This window comes from Corapipo altera, unplaced genomic scaffold (assembly GCF_003945725.1).
Source record: "Corapipo altera isolate COAL_440 unplaced genomic scaffold, ASM394572v1 0, whole genome shotgun sequence".
NCBI lineage: Eukaryota > Metazoa > Chordata > Aves > Passeriformes > Pipridae > Corapipo > Corapipo altera.
Genome location: NW_020884872.1, coordinates 72,544,118 through 72,567,758, shown reverse-complemented (window position 1 = coordinate 72,567,758; position 23,641 = coordinate 72,544,118). Strand labels below are relative to the sequence as shown.

General features: G+C 39.5%; 1 protein-coding gene across 1 annotated transcript in view; it reads right to left on the bottom strand.

The window, feature by feature from the left end:
- SACS (sacsin molecular chaperone) overlaps positions 1-15,958 on the bottom strand; it is a 59,499-nt gene extending 43,541 nt beyond the window's left edge. Inside the window, exon 1 of the mRNA XM_027652387.1 lies at positions 15,765-15,958. The gene's annotated coding sequence lies outside the window, so the exon portion shown is untranslated. The remainder of the gene's footprint in view (positions 1-15,764) is intronic.
- Positions 15,959-23,641: the final 7,683 nt, after the last annotated feature.

The window sequence follows — 23,641 nt, the reverse complement described above, 5'->3', positions numbered from 1 at the left end:
ATAATAATAATAATAATAATAATAATAATAATAATAATAATAATAATGTAATGCAAAGGAATACAGCAAAAAGAGAGACAGAAATAAAACCCAAGAAAACAAGTGATGCACAAAAGAATTGCTCACCGCCCACTGACCAATGTCCAGCCCATGCAGCGATTCACCCCTCATGGCCAATACGTCCCAGTTTATATGGTGAGCCTGACATTCTATGATATGGAATATCCCTTTGTCCACTTTGGCTCCACTGTCCCAGCTCTGTTCCTTTGTGCACCTCCTCACTGACAGAGCACGGAAAACTGAAAAGTCCTGGGTTTAGAGTAAGCACTACTGAGCAAAAACTACAATATCAGTGTATTGTCAACATTATTCTTATACTAAATTCAAAACTACAGTGCTGTACCAGCTACTAGGGAGAAAATTAAGTCTATCTCAGCTAAAACCAGTACAGTGGGCAATTATTCTAGGATATATGTTGCTCTACGATATATATTACAGTCTTGACATAAAATTATGCCATCAAGGAAAATAACAGGCTGAGCAGAATATTTATGGAGAAGAGTTCTGCCCTTCTATTCAAATGGCTTGCAGCTAGGGGAAGAGATTAACTAGCTTGCAATGACTTTTCACTGGGAGGATTCAAACTCTCCCCAGCTAATCCCCACTCATAAGCTATATAAATCAACATCTGCTCTATGCTGCTCATACCTTTAGTAAATATTTCCTTCAAGCTGATACACTGGATTTTATAGCACCAGAACGGTGTATAAGTGAGGCAAGGCATGAGCTGTCAAGCTGCAGAAAACAGTATACCTCAATATACTTTATAAGTTAGTACCCAAGGAAGGTATGTTTGAGAGAGCTACGAGGATGACAGTGGTGTTCCATTATTGTTCTACATTTGTGCAAATGTAAATCCTTCTCTGAGCCTCTGACAGTGTTGGCAAGTCTTTTCATCGTGTGCAGTTGCGTATGTCCCTCCTCAAACAGCAATGCACTGACATTCTTTCCTGACCCAGAAAGGAAAACAACTATGGCTAAATGGCAAAAGATGAATTAGTTTACTGTGTAAGTATAATATTGAAACACAAACGGTATGAAAGAAAGGGAAGTAGAAACTGTGACTTGACTATTTTTTTTTAGTACTTACTGATTTTACCTGCTCAGTTAGTAAATGAAATGTCAAAGTATATGAATTCTGAATGCATGCTTACTCTAGCAAGAATCATGAAGAATTTAACTAATGTTACTAAATGGTTTCAATCTAATTTTTTTTCTGCAGATGCTGACATGTATATCTAGCTTGTAATCCAAAGAAAAGTCCATATGAAGTCACAATTAAGTAATAAAGACTTAAGCAAAGGGCCTACAAGTCCAGCCCCATTTGCTCAGGTAGGAATGATTTCATAGAAAACCAAACGGTTACAGCCCTCCTGCATAATGAGTTGCAGTTGGAAGGAGACTGCTAAGAATAGGCATTTTGGCTGCAGTGGAAAGTCAGGCTTAAGGGAACTACGTGTGCAGCCACAGTTGGAAGACCAGCCATCTTATACTGATTCCCCTAAAGCATCATTAAAAAATCACACATGAAAAACATTTAAAGTTATTTGAGCAGCGTCAGTTGCCTTGAGGAAGGATAAAGGAAAAATATGCTATAATAGAAAGCTAATTATGACTAAGAGATAGCCCCTCCACAATTAGTGAGTGACACACTTTCTCAGACTCCATTCTATTTCTAGATTTGGCCTCTCAAACACTGTCCTTTATTACGTTGCCCCTTGATATGTTACCTGTTCTTGGTAGTGACACACCCAGGAAAAGAAAAATACCTTCTAGAATTTTTGACACCTTGTTCAGAAAATGGATAGGTCCAAACTACCTGAAAACAGCCTAAAAATCATTAATTCAATAAACAGTTTGCCTAACAGAAGAGCAAGTTACATCACAGTGAGAAATGACATCTCTAGAGTGGCAAACAATTCCGATGGTCCTCGAAGGCACTTGGTCTTGCCAGCATAGATGTAACCAAAAGGTGTTGTCAGTTTGCTACCAGATCACATTACAATCCTAGAAAGATTTCAACACAGTCATGTCTGTGTTGTCTCCCATGGTAAGAAAGAAAGCCAACTTGGCTGTCAGATACCAGATACAGATTTATCCTGGCACACTTAACTTGCTGACCTCACACATCTTCTGTGCCTGAGCTGGTCACACAGGTTACCTTATGGTTTTATATGATATTGAGCTGCAGCATCTGAGAACATACTGTCATGAGTACAGACAACGATAAATTTCTCCTGGAAAAAAAACCAGTTACAACCATTGCCTATACCAATTTTCTACTGTGGGATTTATTAGTTTTTAAAAGAAAACACCTTTGCTGCAGGATTTTATGCCTATCTTTAATTGAATTTTGGTGGAGGAGGTTTAGCAGTCAAACTGTAAAAACAATCTTCAGTTTTGTAGGTGCCTGTGATTAGTTCTAGGTAGGAGCCACAGATATAGCTACAAAAATACCTAATTTTGCCTGCAAATCAGGTAGCTGCATATTAATACTGCTCCAGAAATTTCTGTTCTAAAACTATTACTGGTTGTCTGATTATCTATCTGTTCACTCCTCATCCACCCTTTTAATATTAGGATCAGTCTAAATGAAACATACATTTAGTTTCTTTCCTCCACAGTAACTAAATCAAAACTGTTAATAGTCCATCCAGTAGCACGGGAAGCATAGAAGAGCCATCAGAATTACTAAACACAATCCAAAGTTTGGAGGACAAAATTGTGTACAAAGCAAGCAGTAGCTAATGCTCAATCGATGTTTTATACAGTCTAAAAACGCAATTTGATCACAAGACATTATTGCTTATGGTAACTTCTGTTGGAATAAACAAGTCCACAGCAACAGGAGGTATATATATCCTCAAGCAGGAAAGCAGTTGTGAACAGCATAGCATGAGAGCAAGCTGAGCTGACCAGAGCTGCAGCATAGCTGGGTCACTAGTGGGATGTGCACAGCGAAAGATACCCCATCCATCTGCTGCACTCATGGGTAACCTTGACTGAACCTAGCATTTGTCTTCAAGGTTCAAAGATATGCTGTGGTATAACTACCTCACTCTAATCATGGCTCTTTCAGTACCATAGCTACCAACAGTCCACGTGTAAATGGACTGTAAATTGAATGGAAATGTACAACTTATATCTCATACATACAACATCATTTTGGTTTTACCAATAATGGTTTTACCAGTAAGTACAGGGATATGTGCCAGTGACACAAACTACAGGATGCCATCCATAGGGACCTGGACAAGCTTGAGAGCTGGGCCCATGTGAATCCCATGAGGTTTAACAAGACCAAGTGCAAGGTGCTGAACCTGGGTCAGGGCAACTCTCAGTATCAATATAGGCTGGAAGATGAACAGACCAAGAGCAGTCCTGCTGAGAAGGACTTGGGGGCGCTGGTGAATGAGAGGCTGGACAGGAGCCAGCAATGTGCACTTGCAGCACAGAAAGCCAATTGTATCCTGGGCTGCATCAAAAGCAGGTTGAGGGAAGTGATCTTGTCCCTCTACTCTGCTTTTGTGAGACTCTGCCTGGAGTCCTGCATCCAGCTCTGGGATCCCCCCCCACAGTAAGGACAATCAATCTGTTGTAGTGAGTCCAGAGAAAGGCCACCAAGGTGATTAGAGGGATGGAACACCTCTCCTATGAGGAAAGGCTGCGAGAATTGAGATTTTTCAGCCTGGAAAAGAGGAGGCTTCCTGGAGACCTTATTGCAGCCTTCCAGTACAAGAAACGTGGAGAGGGATTTTTACAAGACCATGTAGTGACAGGACAAGGGGGATAGCTTCAAACTGAAAGAGAGTAGGTTTAGATTAGATGTTAGGAAGAAATTCTTTACTGTGAGGGTGGTGAGGCATTAAAACAGATTGCCCAAAAAAAGTTGTGGATGCTCCATCCCTGGAAGTGTTCAAGGCCAGGTTGGATGGGGCTCTGAGCAACCTGGTCTAGTGAAAGGTGTCATTGCCTGTGGCAGAGGGTTGGAACTAGATGATCTTCCAGCCCAAACCATTCTATGACTCTATGATCTGCAGGAAGGTTCTGTAGTGCCCTCAAGCTGAATAAACCCCCTCTCCTGTTCTTTGCCTCACAGCATGGTGGTCATCTGACAGTCACTGAAATGTACTAATTGTGAAAACTTCTTTATTACTGAAAGAGAGAAGACAGCCTCCAGCAACAAACAGTGAAGTAAGGCCATAATGGTAAGTTTGGTATGGATGCACCTGGAAAAGAGTTCAGAGTTACCTGAGCAAACAGAGCAGCTGCTAGCTCCAAAACAAGAAGCAGCAGAACAGTAATAACCCAGTATAACAGCAAGCAGAGGTGACAGCCCTATTGTTCTTAGGATGAAACCAGTATCTCCTCACGGCTCAGTGCTGCATGGATACATCAGCTGACTGTTATCTCAAGCCATGAAATTGAGGAAATTAGTCTCAGGAGCATAAAAAAGTACAATACTTGCTCTTAAGAATAAGACTAAGTTAAATGAAACAAAAAAAAAGATGTCTTGTACCACCTTCATCTGTTTCTTTCTCAGAGGAACAAAGGAAACACAATTCTCAACAAGTAAATGTGCTTAACACAAGACCTGCAATAATTCACTTACGGAAAAGGGGACTCAAGAAGTATGACTGCATGCAGCAATACACGGCAGCTGGAGCAAAAGGCTTTAAAAACCCCACAAAACTGAGGGAAAGAGCCATGTGGTTAAAACCTCACCACTGTTCTCCAGAAATGTGGAAATTTTAAGCCCTCTCCTCTGAAACTGAAAGCAGTGGATGCCACACAAAAGGACAAACAGAAGGAGAACCATTGTACTTAGTGTTAGTTCTGAACCATTTAACAGGCTTTCCAACGAAATGGGAAACTGATGCTGTCTATGCACCATAATACAGAAGCCTAAAGAGCTCTGCAGTGACCAACATATAAACAATAGGGCTATTAGGCTGAGAAAAAAATAGCAGGAATATGAGTTATGACTTGACTGCCCAATATGATATAATTTAGAGATATACAACTTAATTGATAAGCTCTTCTAACTCCAAAGCAGGGTACACTAAGTCCAAGCTGAACACTAATTTCTGGTATCTGAAACAGTGTGGACCATCCACCGTAGCAAGACACTGTTCTGTCCAGACTTGCCAATACAAAAATTTATGAATTATATAGCAGTGGGGTGTCAGTCTCATGAGTCCCTGATGAGAAACCTGATGAAGGAAAAGATAGGAACTGAGCCCTTATACAGAAAATACTAAAATTCCAGAATAATTACATGAGTATTGGTTTTGTTGAAGTCAGTCTCTGTAAGTGATGCAGGGCTGGAAGGAAATGTAGTTGATCTAATGCTCTGAAAATTTGATTCCACAGAGAGGGAAGTGAGTACTTTTATGGATTTCCTTCCCCATGTTTTTCTTTTAAATAGATTTTGTTTGGATTGCTAAAATCATTCTTTTAGCTACAAAAATATGTCCCTCAAGCACTTCTCTTCAAGAGTAAGCTCGAAAACTCACACCTTGATTACTGTTTTGCAACATTACTAATGGTTGAAATAGCAGGAAAACCAAATACCCTTCTCAGTTGGATAAGGGCACTATACTGTACTGTATACAGAAAACCATTTTAACAGATAGAGTCTTGGAGTGCACCTGAAGTGCACTTTGCAGACATGTGCTTGAAACAGTAAATGAACTTATTCCGACGATGAACTTAGGAAGAATATTCATTTACTCTTGGGTCAGTCATGCCCTAAATTCGGGATACCTAATCTTTGAATCAGAATTCTTTGTGCATTGCCTCCTACACTGTAAACTAACAGGCAGTTCAGGCTTAGGTATACTGAAGTATACTGAATCAGAATACCTGTGTTAGTTGTTTTAGATGATCAAAAATAATTGAGCCTTTGTTTATGTTCAAATGTTTAAAGAAGAAAAAATATACTTAGGAAATTTTCTTACTTATTAAGTAAATTAAACTCCCCATAATTATCATAATTAATACATATATGTGGAAAGTTATCCTTTCACACCTTGTATTTAAAGTAATTGTTGTTTTTACCTTCAAGTGAAGGGGTTAGCTATGTTCAAATCTTGGTATTGATCTTACTTCAACATTTCATTTAAGAGCAGATGGGTTCAGAAGTTTAGAAAAAATTGTCTTCAATTAGTAAAATGAATTTATTTTTGGTTTAGGCATCACTGTTCCCTGAATGCTATCAATGTAGTATCTGGCCTAACATATTCCCCTTTGTTCGCCTAGCAGCACAGATGGCCAGGAAGGAAGGATATTAGCCTGCTGCTAGGAGTAGCTGTGTTCTTAGATGAGACTTTCTCTCTTCTAAAGACAGTACAGGGTCTTTTTCAACATTATTCTTATGATTGCAATGAGGATTGGAAAGAATTTCTTGTCATAGTGATTTGAAAGTCCTGAGAAAAAAAGGTTTTTTCAAGTGTTGAAATATTTTTTTCTTTTGTTAAATGAGTATTTATTATTGTATTACTGTATGGAGGTTCCCTCTTTTGTTTACAGATATTTGAATTCAGGAAATCTTGATAGCCACGAAACACTAACCTGTGTAAGCTATACATAAATGTGATTGGTTGAATGACTGTATGAATGTGTTTTGTAGCATCTTGTTCTTTAAAGTTTGAGGTAAATTGAAATTCTTAGACTTCAACTCAGAAATCTGCATTTGACTGACAAAAGCCTGAGGAGAAAATTTCAAGTGTATAGTTACTGAATATTCCCAATACTTTCATTAGCAACTCTCAAAGGAGCATTAATGAAGCCAAGCCCTTTCCTAATACTTATCCTGTCCTCAATTACTCTTGTAAAGAACCTTTCTTCACATTGAATTAATGGAAAGCTTATGATGAAGGAATCTTGATGACATTATGAGCCTGCCAAGTCATTCTGTTCTTCAGGAGGTATGAGATATACAGAGAGCCCTGGTTTGAGGGATCTCCAGGTGAGACAAGAGTGTATTGCTGACATAACTGCATCTGATGAAACTGAGCTCTGATTCTTCTTTGGAAGTCAGAAACTTCCAAAGCACTTATGGACTCCAGACTATGTGCAGTGTACTACTTCACCAAAATATGCATCTCCTACTCTGCAGCAGCTTCCAAATGATTTCCAGGCACATTTGAGATATGACTTCTTTACTTAGAAAGCCTCATTCACAGCCTATTACAGAGGCTAAGTAACAAAGGCAAGTAGCACTCACTTTTATTTTTAGCATTCAACGTGGGAACCAAGATGACATGGCTAGTAGAAAAAAAAGTGCAGAAACTGAAATTCCCTAAATGAGCTAGGAGTTAAAGTTAACTCACTCTAATTGGAAGAAATTACATTATCTCTGTCCAAGAACTCTGGAACATGAAACTGCAGGTTTAGTAGGAAATATCTTTACTAAATCAAACAAAGGTTAGTACTATATACTGGGAAAAAGTGATCTGGACAACTGCAGATCCTTTGTCCATCATCGGTAGTGCACTCATGCATCTCAGATCTGCTAAGTGTAAGTGTATAAACCAAAAATTAATGGATACATTAGGTCAAAAACTGTTTTAGTGTGGTCTCCTAAAAAAGAAGTTAACTATTGTCCAGTCAGCTGGCAGGGAATTTCAGTGTTGATGTTGGTTATTTTGTTCTGTTTTTGCACCTGAGCACAGCACAAGATGGCCCAGCTTAAGGTAAAAAAGCAAAATACAACATTTTTGCCTTGCACCCAGACATATTACAGGACTGTCTGATTTAGGCTAGGGAACAAAATATTTTGTAATAGCTGTTTGTTTGATATAGTAGCACTGTAGTATCAAATCTAGAATAAAGGCAACTATTAGAAGCAATCACATAATTTGGAACCTACAGATATGTCACAGCCACCTGAATGAAGAGGTCAGACCTGTGAGGAGATGAGAGAAGAGAAAATATGACTTTGGACCAGACTCATCCTGACCTATGGAAAAGTATTTAAGTTCCAGCAATACCCAGTAGCACTTGGGGAAGATAGAAGAAGCCCTCTTTGGTTCCAGCTTCCAGCCTTGAAGAGCTCTCAAGTCCAGCCATCTCAGCTGCAGAGACTAAACCATCAAAATATTGTGTCTGTCAGGGTCAACCAGGCAGCATCAGATTTACAATATCTTATATCTAGGGTTTATCTGGCATGTGTGATTAACACTTCATGTTTAGTTATTACAGTACTTGAGTAAAAAATTGATAGCTTGCAGTGTGGAGACTTCCCTGATATCTCAGAAAATTCTTTTCATGCCAGTTCCCATTCCACTAATAATGAAAGTCACAACACCCCAGGACCAAACCCAGAACCAGTCTTAGAAACAGAACCTGCAGTACCTGTTAGCAGAACATGGTGTTAGCATAACACTTAAATAGCTGAAAGATTGTCTGGTTTAGTATTTCATTATGAAAGTAGAGTTCATTAAGATATTTTTGGAAGAGACAGTAATGAAAGGCAAGGAGGAGACAAAAGTTACTACAATTTCCTTCCCATTAGCACCAGCTGGTAGGGGCATATGACCATGTTGTGTGATGTGGTTTCTGACACAAACTGCACAGTGCCTGCTCATCATCCTCGCTTGATTCAAATCAGAATGTGTCACCGTATGAACTTCTGTGGGAGAAAATTCTGAGAGGTTAACCTGAAAAAACAACATGGGACCATTAGAGACTGTCATTATCAGCTAAGCAAAAAGAGACATCAGCTTCACAGTACTGGAGAAGAATATGCATGAGGGATACATTTTAGTACCTTCACATCCTTCTCAAACTGCAGGGCCCAGAACTGTACACTGTACTTGAGGTGAGGCCACATCGACACTGAATAGAGCAGGAAAATCCCCTCTTTTGCCCAGATGGTGATGCTGCTTGATGTACACTGGGATGGGGTTTGCCCTCCTGGCTGCCAGGGCTCACTGCTGACCAGCATCCCCATCCCTCTCTGTAGGGCTGCTCTCCAGCCCCTCCTCTCAGAGTTTATTCTTGTTCCTGGCATCCCTCCACCCTAGATGCAGAATCCAGCATATCAGATACATACCAACTTGTGTGTGCTCAAGACCAGAATCAGGCTAGATCTTGGCCACACACTCAGGTAACCCATTTTGCAGTCCTCTGTGCCCCCTGTGACATCCCAGTGGTCTTGAGAGATTTTTGGGAGCTTAGAGGAAGCAGGGTTCATTTTAGGCCAAAAGACCTAAATAATGATGGTTAGTTAGATTGTATAAAACTTTTATATAGCATAAAGTTACTGACACAGACTTAATCCTGAGTGCCTCCATGACTCGTGTCCAGGAGAGAGGCAGGTCCATAAGTTAGAAATGGGGAATATTTTGCAGGCTATCTTCTTTTTCTAGAACAATTCCACATAGCAGCCAGCCAAATTTTCCTTCAAAGGACAGGGAGCTGCCTCAGACTCAAGAGTGAAATGACCTCTGATGAGTGCTTTTCATCTTCCTGGCAAAGGGTATTAAGACCAAGAGACAAATACTTCTGATGTGTTTGCTGCATGGTTAATTTTTTTTTCCATTTACTGATATTAATAAAAAATTAATATGTTTTCTTTTTCTCTTCGTTTCCTCCAAGCATAGTTTTTAATAAAAAAAAGCAGGAAGAGACTTTTATGATCACTGCATACTTATACACATGTGGATAGAATTTGATAGATACGAACAGAAGTAGTTTTACCTCTATGCTATTTGTAAGCCAGAATTGATGACAAATGGTATGGCATTTTTTGTCTATGAGCAGTATGCTCTTAAGCAGGGAATTCATCTGTATTAATTTCTTCTTCATAAGTGGGAGTGCTTGTATCTAAACTGGGACATATTATGCTGAAAATTTTCATCTAGGAATGCCAAATGTTGCAGAAGCAAGGAGATTAACACAGAGATTTGCCTTGAATCAGCATACCAAGACAGTAAGGAGGAAATATTTTAAAAGCTGAGAATACCTAAGTCATTTGCAGATGTTGCAAACCAGTATGAAAACACTGAAATGTCACCTGTTTGTTTAGCAGGTGCCATTCACAACAGCAACTGCTGTTGAAAAATATTCTTAGAACTCTGCCAAGATTTGGTGTGCCCATGATTTGACATCTCTTCCTTTTCTTGTGTTGCTTCACAATATACCCAGTTCTAGGTATTACTTTCTTAAGAGCTGTTTCAATGTGCTTTTTTTGCCCCCAATTCAAAATGCTAAAAAGGTGGATTAACACTGAAAGAAAATGACTAAGGGACTAAATATGAACATTTTAACATATGAAACAGCAATAACATTATTCACAAAGAGCTATATTAAGCAACAGAGGTTGCATAAATAAAGTTGCATTCATGAGTGTCTGCAGAGTATTTTGAACTACTTGATTAAACAGCACCTTATTAGTGATAATTATGATTAATGAGAAGCTTATAACAACAAAGCTCTCTTTGCAAGTACTGCAATACAAAGAAAGAAATGAGAAGCACATTTCATATTGGAGTTGCTACAATAATAATTAATATATTAAGCCATGCTGAAAGGGTATTTGGAAGACTTTTATATTACAGAGTTTGTGTTGACTAAAAAAAACAAGCACTTTTTTGCGTTGTTTCTTGGAGTTTTTTATAAATTGGGAAGACTTCATTTTTATTCCATTTAATAGAATTTTACAACGTGTTAAGAGAGATGCCCAGAGATCAAGATAAAAGGACAAGCAGGAGCCCCTGAGATAAATACACTCAACAGAGTCTAAACAATTTTGGTGCTCCATTACGTTCCATAAAGGAAGCTGGTGCCTTTTCCATCCAGCTATAACATTAATCCATTAGAGAAAGAGGAGACAGGGTCCTTCTCATTTATTATTTATAAGACAGAGCATGCACAACTTGTCTGACATCATCCTTGTCACAGCTAATGAGAAACTGCAATAAATCCATTTTTGTGGATCTCTCACAGAAGAAATCAAAAGGCTTTTTCAGATCTAATGATCCATTTTTCTGCAGTAGGAGAGGGTTTGCTAACATATGCAACCAAATAATTTATTGTATATGGTTGTGTGTGTTATGAAGTGATGAGCTTTCCACAACACTACTGCTGTTTGGGGGATGTCCCTGTGTGCATATACATACATTGTATAAACATCAAACAATCAGTATGATTCAAAGAGATGTCAGGAGTAACCAAAGCAAACCAGAAAGCTCTTTAAGTTCTTCAGCTCTTAAGTCCAATTTGTTGTGGTGGATCAGCACTGTTATGCTTAAATCCAGCCTGGCACAGAGTGGGATAACACAAGCCAATGCCAAGACCCAGGCAAGCGTTTCCAATGCCAGTCCAATATGAACATGAAGGTAATGAGCTGAAAATTATTATCACTTGGAATGAGACTCCATGTCACTCTACATTGCAAAAATTGCCCTCCAGTGCACTACTTGCTCCATATGTCATCCATGGACTGCTCTAACAGAGAACCTGGCTCAGCACATGCATGCATGAGCTTGTCTGCGCTTCTGAGCAGTTTTTTCTTCCCTCACTCTCCTATTTAACAATGCATCTGTGGCCTGGGGAGTAGGAGAAATGCAAGATGCTGCTGTAGGATTGGGGCAGTCTGGGGACAGGGCTGCTATGAAAAACCACGTGAGAATTGATCAGAAGTGGTGATTCATGTAGGAATTGCCCTGGGATGGAGACAAAGAACAATAAGGAGGGAGAAATTTGAGGAGAAAGGGGAAGGTTTACAGTGGGCATTTTTTGGGGAAAGTGCAAGTGGCATAAGCAAGAATTGAGGGTCCTCCAATTCTCCTTCTCTCCTAACAGGTCTCCAAACATCTGACATTAGCAATTTCTTTCATAGTGTGAATAACTTTACAGAACAGGATTCGGTGACAGCTGGTGCCTGCTTGTAAAGCACATCAGACCACTCTGAAGCTACTATCACATTCCCCAGGATCTCAGCTTACATTAGGTAAAATCTGACAATAATTTTGTTGTTAATGCTACGGAGCTCCACAATGTACCATATATAACTAATGAAGAGATAGACAAGTAAATTAGCCTGTCCTAAAAGAGCAAGGTACAAGCTGTTCCTTTTGCTTCACTGAAGCTTTAACTAAAACTCTGTTATAGTTTAACTCCAGCTGGCAATTAAGTACCATGCAGGTCCTTGCTCATCCATCCTCCCCTAGTGGGATGGGAAGGAGAATCAGAAAGAAAGGTAAAACCTATGGGTTGAGATAAGAACAGCTTAAAATATGAAATAATAATAATAATATTAATAATAATAATATTGTAATGCAAAGGAACACAACCATAAGAGAGATAGAAATAAAACCCAAGCAAAACAAGTGATGCAAAATATGACTGCTCACCACCCACTGACCAATGGCCAGCCTATTCCTGAGCAGTGATTTGCCCCTCCCCCCAGTTTATATACTGGGCATGCATATGGAATATCCCTTTGGTTAGTTTGGCTCAGCTGTCCTTGCCGTGCTGCCTCCCAGCTTCCTTGTGCGCCTCCTTGTTGGCAGAACATGGGAAACTGAGAAGTCCATTATTTAGAGTAAGCACTATTTAGCAACAACTACAACATCAATGTGTTATCAACATTATTCTCATACTAAATCCAAAACATAGCACTGTGCCAGCTACTAGGAAGAAAATTAACTCTATTCCAGACAAAACTGGGACAAACTTGTGATTTAAATACTAGCATTGTTATTTCCTTCCTTATGGGAGACCAGAGTGTTAAAGCTCTGACTTTTACTACTTTCCACCAGCTGTCTTATCTCGAATAGGTGGTGATTGGTATATGCAACCAGCTGTATCATTCTCCTGTGAGAAAAAAGAAACTAAACTTTACCACTGAGAGGAGCCCGAGACACATTCATGCCCTTCTAAGAGGTCACCAGAGGACCTCTGCCCCATCGTGTCATAACCATCATCATCACCTATCAGAAATTACACCTTATTTTGGTTTGACCTGGGTGGAGAAAGTTTCTGCAGGTAATTTTAGGGAAGACAACTAAGCCTCATTTATTTCTAGTCTGACCTTCATGGCTGCACATTTTTTTGTGCATAACCGCATGTAGGTCTCCGCAGGAAATGGGAAACCTTCCTTTCTCACACAGCTCTGGTGTATCTTCATCACAACCAACAAACATACTTCCTAAAAAATTCCAAACAATTACCATCTTCTGTTGAGCTACTCAAAAGGAAGATGAAAAATGCTAATGAACTAGACCATCCCATTTAAAGATTTAACTCAAGACTTCTAAAATGCAAATATATCCATTAAATACACACTTAGAAGAAAAGTGTGACCCTACTGAACCAAAGTAATGTGTGAGTTGTTATATTCCTTAGCTGAGGCAGAAATAATTGCCAAATAATTGCATGTATAACAAAAAATATTGCTGAATGAATGACACATATTTCAAAAAAGACTAAGTCTTCTGAAAGTTCAAATACTTCAAAATCCGACATGCATTTTTTCAATTCTGTGTTATTCCAAGGGTTCATAGAAACTAGCCAGCTAGACACTGTTTAAACTCTTCAAGAAAATGCTACCATTTTGTATGTTTTAACATAAAAACTCATCCTGTATTTTAGAAACTCTACTTTTGAAAGTAGAATCCAAGCAGCCCCAAACATTGTGAAGTACAATGACCACAGGCTAGTTTTAAGTATCTGGTGTACCAGCTTTTCTGGAAGTGCTGCTATGTTTCCATTTACTTTACAGGGAGCCTCAGGCAAATGTGGCCCTAACTAGGGCATCTTAGATACTCTGTATTATATTTTATAAATATGGGCCTGTTGCCTTGGAGGTCATAACAAAATCACATCTGAGAAACAGGAAAACAATCAAGAGAGAGGGACAGAGAAAGGAAAGGTTTTTGAGTTGGCCTCTGAAAATGCCGAATTCACCCCAGTATAATTCTGCTGAAAACAATGGAAGTACACAGGAGCTGAACTTTTCCCACTGCCTTTACGTAACAGCAAGCAGCCTTTAAAACAATTTTATCTAATTAAATTATGTTATAGTTCTGCATATTTTCAGTATGGGAACAAAAATTAGCTATGCTGGACTGAGTTTTTGTATTATTTTTATATTCTTATAACACATGACAATGGTTACTTTCTTAATCTTTGGAAAGGCTTTTTCCAACCAGAGGCTCTGCTTCGTGTTGAGAGGGTGAAAATCCTGATACGCGAGAGGAAAGGTCAAGAATGAACATTGACAATACCACACCCTCAGCATTCCCATTCGCTGCCACAGTGCTCCCTAGGTAACAGTAATTTGCTATAAACTCATTAAGGGATAAATTTGGCCTCTTATAATTCAGTTTCTGGTAGCAAGCAATAAAAAGTTGTTTTGCAAATAGAATAGACAGCTGATGGAAGTTTAATACCTCTGGGAATGTAAGGTGAGGGCAACTCCCAAAGCAATGAAGGGAAAACTTCCCTATGGATTCCTCAGTGTGAGGAGGGCTCTGCCTTACATCCCCAGTGAGGTGAACAGCGTGATGGGGGCAGATGTGTGGATCTACTTGCAGCCTTTGGCATCAGGAGCTGCAGTTCTGCCAGGTCCCAAAAGAGATGCAGAAAAGAAGGCTCCTCCTTGCAACAACTACTCATCCTCCTTAACACCCCGGCACAGTCTGCTTATCACAACTATCCCACTGTTACCTCCCCTGGCACTGGAGTGAGATCTCCCAGCGGTTTCTGCAGAAACTGCGTTAAGTACCAAGGTACAACTGTAGAGGACATCAAATAGATTATATGCTCCAGTTTAGAGAAAAAATAATATTCTTATAAAATAACAAGAAAAATACTCACTACCTCATTATTTAACTCTGCCAACATGCATAGTTTTAGCTACAATAAAAAATTTTGTCTGATTACCAAAAAATTTGCTGAGAAACACAGGGCAGTAAACTTGCTCTAGCTCTGCTTTTTTATTTGTTTTTAAAGCTGTACTAAATCATTAGGGCATATGTAGAATAAAAAGCAACAAAGCATTTGCCAGAGAGCAAGACATTGGATTTCCATAAGAAAAAATGTTTACATTTAAAAATGCATACAATTACTTCAGCTATCAACAGACCAAAGATAGGAAAGTGTTCATTCCTTTGAGTAATAAATCATGCTTGGCACTCTCTTTGGGAGAGCTATGTTAAGAACTAGTCTCCCGATGGTAACACACAAAGCTACTGGAATTTCATAAGCTTTCTACAACTACACACATAAGAAAAATTTAAAATAGAACAGTTGGCATGAAGAAAATTTGTATAACAAATAATTCTAGGAAATTTTTTTTAAGCTAAGTCAGCCATTGGAGTGTGAAAAAATGCATTGTGTATAACAGTGCTTGAAGGCAGAGCCGAAATTCAGCGAGAGGCCTTTGCACAAGGAGGGTGGTACTGCAGCAATCTGCTAGCATATCTATAGAGCAGAGCTCAGATAAGCCATCAGGAAAGGAGAATAAGCTCATGTACTTATTCTTTATCCACCCTACCAGTGCACTGCAGCTTGCGAGTCACTCAAAAATTCTGTAGAGAGACATACAATACAGTTATTTGCCTAAATACACTATGAAACGTGTCACAGTCAATGCTTTCTCTACCTGTGAGTACTAAAAGCATCGGGGTGCTAAAACATCTCCCACAAACAACTGCAGTGACCACAGAATCTGCTGTTGAGCTCGTACTTACAGCGTCAGCCGGGACAAAGCTCGGTATTTAACTATTTCTTCATAAACTGCTTCCACATGCTTGTCTGTTCATTGTGCCATTTCTTCCATTGATTGCTTGTGTTTGACAGCATCTGGGCTGCAAAACGACCCTTTCCTCCCTCTTTTGCGAAATCAGCAGACTGCGGACGGATGCGTGACCACTGCTGCAGCCAATGTATCCAAACAGCCCAATGCAGCAGAGGCTTTAGCTCCCCCTTCCCAGCCTGTTTTTTTTCTTTCTTTGTCTGTGTGTTGGGTTTTTTTTTTAAAGTGATATGGTCCTGACTAACCTCAGTATTTCAGGAGCACAATACAAACTGCAGGCACAGGATAGTCAACAGATGGGTAAGGATACTGAGACAGAAGGCCAAAATAACAAAATTTTAAGAGAGCCTACTCAAGGTATAGCATGTATTTGAACTATTTCCTGTAATAGATCCAATTTTGTAGTTGTCTCTGCTTAATTCAAATTTACTTCCTTTTGCTGCATTATTTCTTCACTTTTTGCATTTTTTTCAGCTTATTCAATAGAAATAACAGGGTTTCTATGTATTTATTTCATGGTTCAACTACCCTGCTGTGTCAAAGAACATTTACATTTTAAATGTTTGCAATTTGAAGAAGTCCCTTGTGAAAACTTGTGTCTGTATAGCAGCTTTACTGTTCTGCTTTATCAACAGCGTGGTATGCTCACACTCTTTAGGATGACCTTAAATTAATTTTGTTGATGTCGGTTACATCAAGACTCAGAAATCTGTGTGCTACCAGTGGCATCTGAGTTTGGTTTCTCTTTTCCAAGTTGGCACAGGTCGCTGTTAGTGCTTACACACTTATCTTTAGCACTTACACACTTTAAAACTTATCTCCTTATGTACTTCACATTCATATTTCTATTCATGTGATCTACTGCATAAAGCAGACCTCGGAATTTAAGGCATTTCTAAGATATTTAATTCTCTCACCTTAGTCACCTGTGTTAACCTGTCAGGTTGTCCTCCAAAAAATCAAAAAACCTTTCCTTTGAGAGCCCTTCTAATCTTGCCAGTTGTGTTTCTTTGAATTTCACTTGTCAGTGCAGAGTGCTGTCCTTCCCCATGGTACAGCAGCCCACAGCCAAAAATACATCCTTCCAACCTGCCAGTCTTCATTTAAAATGCTGCACTAACATAGCCCTTCACAAGAGCTTCAGGACTTGAAAGGGTGAGATTAGGGATTTCTAGGAAGTCTGGAGCTCTCTTTTCCCTCTGCAGTCCTTGGCTGCACAGGTAATGTATTAGAAACAGGTTCTCTACAGGGTACCTGAGATAAGCTCAGTTGGCTAGAGCATGGTGCTAATAATACCAAAGTATCAATCCTCATTCGATCCCCGTATGGGACATTCACTTCACAGTTGGACACGATGATCCTTGTTGGTCCCCTCCAACTCAGAATATTCTGTGAAATCTTTAATTTCTGTGGAGGCAGAGAAAGCAAACACATAGTGCTATTGCAGTTTTGTACAGACAGAGGACTTCTTAGAGAATTTCTGGACTTTACTATGACACTGCTGTTTTTGGTTAAAAAAAACTATTTTCCTGCCAAGGAGCTGAGGCTGACTTCTCTCATGTTGAAGGTTAAAGCGCTAAAAGGTTTCTGCAGCATTGTATAAAAGGAAATATTAAACTTCGAAGGAAAAGAATCCTGTTTCATGTTAAAGTTCATCTGCTAGTAAGTGAAATTATATGTGTTATCACAACCAATTTACCAGAAGAGGCCACCATCCTTATATTTAGTCATGAAAGGTCAAGAGCAGCTGAGCATAAGTAAGCAACAATACTGGCCCTACAGTATTTCTTTTTGTTGCGCAGAGATGAAGGAAAACACATTTTTCTGGTCATCACATCTCAGCTTTAACCACAGGCACAGCAAGAAATCCTCTCTAAGTTGAAGTAAACAGAAGGACATTGTAACTAGGCAGAGCAGACTGTTTAGCCAGGAAAACATGCAGTGCCAGTCTCCAAAACATTGCCCTACTGGATAAGCTCCTGCAGCACAATGATCTCACACAGCTGTCGTGTTGCTCCTAAGTTTAGCTGCTGAAAGCATTGGCTCCAATGCAGTGGCACGCGAGAGCAACCTTTCCGAGCAGGTCAGCTGCAACTGCCCATGGCCATGCTGGCCACATAGGCCAGTAGGGTGGCATCAGCCATGCTTAAACGAAAGCAGACAAAAAATCCACATGGGTGCTGGCAATGAAGCCACAGACAACACAGGAAGCATCACAAGGATAGGAGGCAATGGGGGACAGGACATTGAAATGAGAATTCTTTAAAAGCATCCTCTCACAAAGAGCTCAAATCCTTTTTAAGTAGCAGGCATAAAAAGTCCTCATTTGAAATTCCATTCCTAGAGTGAAAATAGATTGTGAACTACTAGCATTATTAGCAATCTTCTTATGGAAGAATGTCAGCTGAGGGCAGCCCTGTGTTTGGAAACCGAGCCTAAAAGAGCAGCTGGGCTTCCCATGTGGGAAGCAGGTGAAGGGCAAATTTCCCCTCAAGGGACGTTTTAAAACAAAGGCAAAAATAAGTATTTGATTGATGCATTCAGCATCCCAGCTGTGGAAATCAAGCATAGTTAGAAGGCTCATTGTTGCTACTGAGTTTGGTATGACTTTTATTGGTGCTGACACGAGTAAAGTGTACCCAGCTACTCAAATAGGTGTATTTATAAGGCCAATGCCTTATAAAGTTCACCTGCCTCCTCCTTCAGCCAAAACCATTCTTCTTAATTCTCCACTTCTTTAACTTCATTTCCCTCCTCCTCAAATGGGACACCTCATGTCACACAACACCCTTGATGTTGGCAGCCTCTGCACAGTGCCGTAGAGAAGAGACATGGGGTAGGTCCCCTGCTGTCCCTTGGGCACTTGCTGACTGTGGCCATGGCAGTGTGGGAGGAGGGCTGGGCTCCCAGTGGGCAGCTCTGGGCTGGAGGCAGCCAAAAACACGTGCTGTTACTCATCCTGCAACACATGGGGCCAATATCACGTTGCGGGATGAACAAATGGTTCCATCATCCAGATGCAGCCCACCGCCATCACCATAATGAGGGAAGCTGAAATCTTACTCAAGTGGCAGTGTACTGCATCTACGTAGTAGACCCAGAAGTTACAAGGGAGCTCTTTAACTTTGTGGAAAATCTCAAAAGAGGTGACCCAACACCCCAACCATTATGAGAAATACAAAACTAAATTCAAAATCTTGACCACAATTAATTTTTATAGAGAAAGCTCTATTTCCTCCACAAATTTGCTAGATTTTTCCAGGCATTGCAAGATCACACTCCTTGGCTGTAGGAGGAAAACCAGAAATTTCCTGTTTAATTTGTCTCCCCAGCCCCCAGCATACCTGATCTCCAATTAAAGGGGATAAAAATGAAGCTTAGCTGTAAAACCGTCTGTTAGTGACCTGCACTATGTAACAGCAAAGATTAGGCAGGCTCTTTGAAGTCAATGAATTTACAACAGATAACTAATTAGTAACATTCGAAGATAAGCTGAGTTGTAGACAATCTGAATTCATTTCTTAAAATATCAACAATAGCGAGAGGATTTTAATCTTATGAGGTTAAATATATGAAACTGCGTTAGCTGGATATTGTAGTAAGATCACTGTAATACTTAGAACAGCAAACTCTTCAGCACAGCCTGCTTCAGCTGTCTCAAGTGACTCACATGTGGTTTAAAGGTGCTGCAGGGAAAAGAAGTTTAAAGAAAAAAAAAAAGAAATATGGGAAAGCAGTATTCTAACTGAAAAGTCTCCAGTACTCTGAGTTCTAAGACTCCTGATTTGCTTCTCTTTTAAGTTAAAATAGTGATTTCTGCATTTTGTAATTGATCATATCTGCAGTAGACCTCTTGTTAACCTTGATAAAAAGACAGAAATGTTATAAATTAACATTTCTAGGCTGTGATCCAGGATGATTAAAATACCATCCTGCCCAGGCTATTAGTGCCATAACAATTATAATGCCAGCAGGGCCAGGCAATTAGCATTTGTGTGATTAAAATACCAGTCTGGTCTTCTAGAGCCAGAGTGATTAGCATGTTGCCAGCCCTGGCTATTAGTGTTAGCACCACCAATGGTGTGGAATTTTATAGTCCTTTGATAATTAATTTAGGCTCAGATTATCTTGACATGCTGCTTTTTCATTAACTATACTTTTCATCATCAAAATATGTGTATGTATATTTCAAACATTCATGTAATCATAAGAAAAATATATTTTGGAGCATTTGTGCCGCCATGATAATGGAAAATTTAGGATATTGTCTGGGTAGGAGGAGTCACAAAAAGACTGGATTATCAAGTAAGAATTCCAAGCAGGGAAATTAAAACAAGGATGAAATGTGTTCACCCTATGACTAAAACTTAAATGCCAGCTCAGTCAGTCCATGGCATGCAGCCAGAGCCATGCAGCCTGGCTGACCCTGTTTGCCCAGGGCAGTGGATGCATTAACTACTGCAGTGCAGCGCAGCCCTGAGTTCTGAAGCAGGTGGGAAACAGCTGATGTGAAGAGTTGGCTTTGACACCAAGTGTTAAAATTCAGAAGATGGGCTTTTTCTATGATTAATCTGGGCAACACTGATGGAGGGGCCATGGAAGATTCGCTGGTAGAGACTCCTCACCAGGAGAGGTGAGGCCATGAAGAACTAGTTTTGTAGAAGCAGATACTTAGAGGAGTTTGAAACCACATCACAGCAGATAGCTGGGCTGTAGTGCTCAGACCATCAGTTTTCGACTAAGAATTGCATCTACACGGCTTCTTAGGAACTGTGTAGCATTCGTATACATACATATATATATATACACGCACACACTCAATGTACTCTCTATATATTCATATATCCATATTGACCATTTACTGCAGCTTTGAATTTTCTATTTTTTAACCAACTCTCCAGATATCCATGCAGTGTTAGCATGGATATCTGGAGGGTATCCACTTAAAATTCCTTAAAAACCCTTGACAATGAACACAAATGCCTTTGGAACTCTAGGTAGACAGGATTTCCTATATGCTGTTCCTCTCTATTCTTGTGGGGTGTGATTTGCACTTACAAAATTCATGTTGACTTTTTCATGGTGTCATAGTCATTCATGTGTCCTCTAATTTTATTCTTTATTATAAATCTTGTGGAAGTGTCCTATCCTCAGCTCCCTGTTTGGAACCCTTTTGCTTTCCAGCCCTGTGGGAACAAAAGGGGTTTGACATTACGAGCATGGATAGTCATTCAGGTATTTCATTCAAGAGTTGTTAAACAAACTGATTTTTAAAGATGTCTAGGCCCTAGTAATTTTTATTCTTCATTTTCTCTCCTGTTCTACAAATACTTCACTCCAAGGCAGCAACTCTGTGTAGTTTCCATCTGGAAGGATGCAAGCATGGACATTTTCCTGCTCTCTTTTTTGGTGAACATAGATGGAAATAATTGATACAGCTTTTCCTGCTATGGGCTTATTGTCTTTATTTACCATGGAAGAGCTTTATAGGAAGTGTTTGAAAAACTATGTAGAATTAGTTTTGTGCTTTTGTAGGTTATTCCTCAGTAATCAGCTCAGAGCTATGTCACTCCTAGTCTTGGTTTATTTATTTATAAATAATATTTTCCTACATAAGGAGATGTTTCAGCTAAGCAGTGGTGGCTAATACCTTCTTAAACATGATATCACACAGAATGTAAGGTAGGCATGAACTAGCATTAATCACTGTGATCAACATTCAGGGCAGAGTCATGCTTAACACATTATTTTTCACAATTTAAATACTCACCCAGCAGAGAAAGATGAAAAGATCCATACGTAATAATTTCCAGACACCCCAACAGATATAAGTAAAGACTCGGACAACATTCTAGAGCTCTCTCATCTTTCTCTCTTGTACCTGCTTGCCAGGGATCATGACAGGACAGAAGAGCAGGCTGTGTGAAATGAAGGGTGTCAAAGTGGGCTTTGAAGACAGACTGGGAGCATGAGTCATTGCACTGTCAACGATGTGCACCCTGCCTCCATCCAGCAGTCAGAGAAAATATTATTAATTATTGTAATAAATAAAGTAGATATATGATATAAAATGCACATCATCCTATATTATGTGTTCTTCTATAAATAAATAAATATAATGTAATTTTCTCTGTTTATTTATAAATATGTTTCTTTCCAAAAACTACAACTCATCTTGATAATCATAATTATTATAAAGGTTATTGACAACCATTATCTGCTGGTGTAGCAGAGACATGAAGAAGGAAAGTGTGATCAACAGGGGACAGAAAATGGGAAGTTATTAGTGAGAGCTGTTTACCAGATTCTATGTGATTCTGATTTATTCCCAGTCAAGCAGGATGCAAAGAAAATGCAGAAAACAGATTGAGAGAAGCCCTACAGTTAGAAAAGCAATGCTCACCTTGAACACATTAAACCTTTGTTTATCAAAGAAAGGTGAAAAGAAAAATGACTGATCAACAGCAATAGCCATGGATAGCCAGGAAGCAGGTGTTTTTAACCTACTGGATAGTATTAATTTCTCATTCACAAATGTTCTTCTCATTTTTTTTCATGCATTTTTTTTCCTTTTTTGTGTGGCTATTCCCCATTTCACATTTTTTTAGCAAAATTGATCCTTGTGCAAAAAATTAAGAAGTATTTTCCTCTCAAAAAACTTTCCTAAATCAGTTTTCACAAACTTCTTGATAACCAGCTTTATCTTCACCTCCCATTTCATCATGTTCTGGTGTATTGGCCTCACTATCAGACAACTCACTCATGGGGAAAATTTTATTCATAGAGTCTTCCCTTATGTGCTTTTTGTCTGGCTCAGGAGCTACTCCCTCTCATTTTACAGTTTCTCTCATGTTTTAGTGTGTTCAGGCTCTACTAACAAGTCAGCAGCCTTTTATTTCTGACATTAGTATATCTTACTAATTAAGTATAAATGGAGCTCTTCTCTCACCTTTCCTCCTCCATCTTCCCTTCCCCTGAAATTAGTTAGACAGCTCAAAACAATTATTTCAGCTAGTTGTTCCCAAGAGGAGGAAGCCCAGATTTCTCCATGACTGGCAGAAATGCCTCAGCCCTAAGAAGGATTTCTCTTAGGATTTTTATTCTAACCAGCCTTGAATTTTCTCTTCTTCTACCTGTCATCTGGCTATGTGAATGTGTAGAAGGCAAAACAGAAAGGAATAGTCAATGGCCACAATAGCCATGGGCCACAGAGAGCCCTGAAGTCATGCTGACCTCTGCCAGGAGTACAGAGGGCCTGGCACAGCCTGGCTGTGGTATTACTGCTCCCAGTATGTAACTGCCCAAAGTGCCTCTGCATCAGCAAATGGGTGGGAACTGGCTGCATTGCATGTCAAAACATGCACAGGGACAGTTTTCAATGATAATTTTATAGTGTTGCTATCTGTCTCCTTTTCATTTGTCATGGAATATTTTTATTTACGAGGAAGGGTAGACTCTCTTAGGATATTAGATGTTAGATAGTGTTCTCAAAGAAAATAAATAAATAATAATATGATAAAATAAAGACCGTACTGACATCCCTACCTCTGTTGCTCTCACAGGCCTCAGACCCAGCACTCAGATGCACTCTAGCTTCTTCATGATATCTCCTAACAGCCTGTGATTTCACCCAAAGTGAGACTAGCAGACTAATCCCATCAAAAATGTCAGACCCAAAAGCTTCCTTTGTGTTAGTTACCTAAGATGGGTATACAAGAAAAAAACTATTTCATGGGGCACCACCACTAATAGGTGTGCTGATATTTTCATTCCTTCAGAGTTACTTCTCCCTCCTGTGCCTCACAGGCAGCA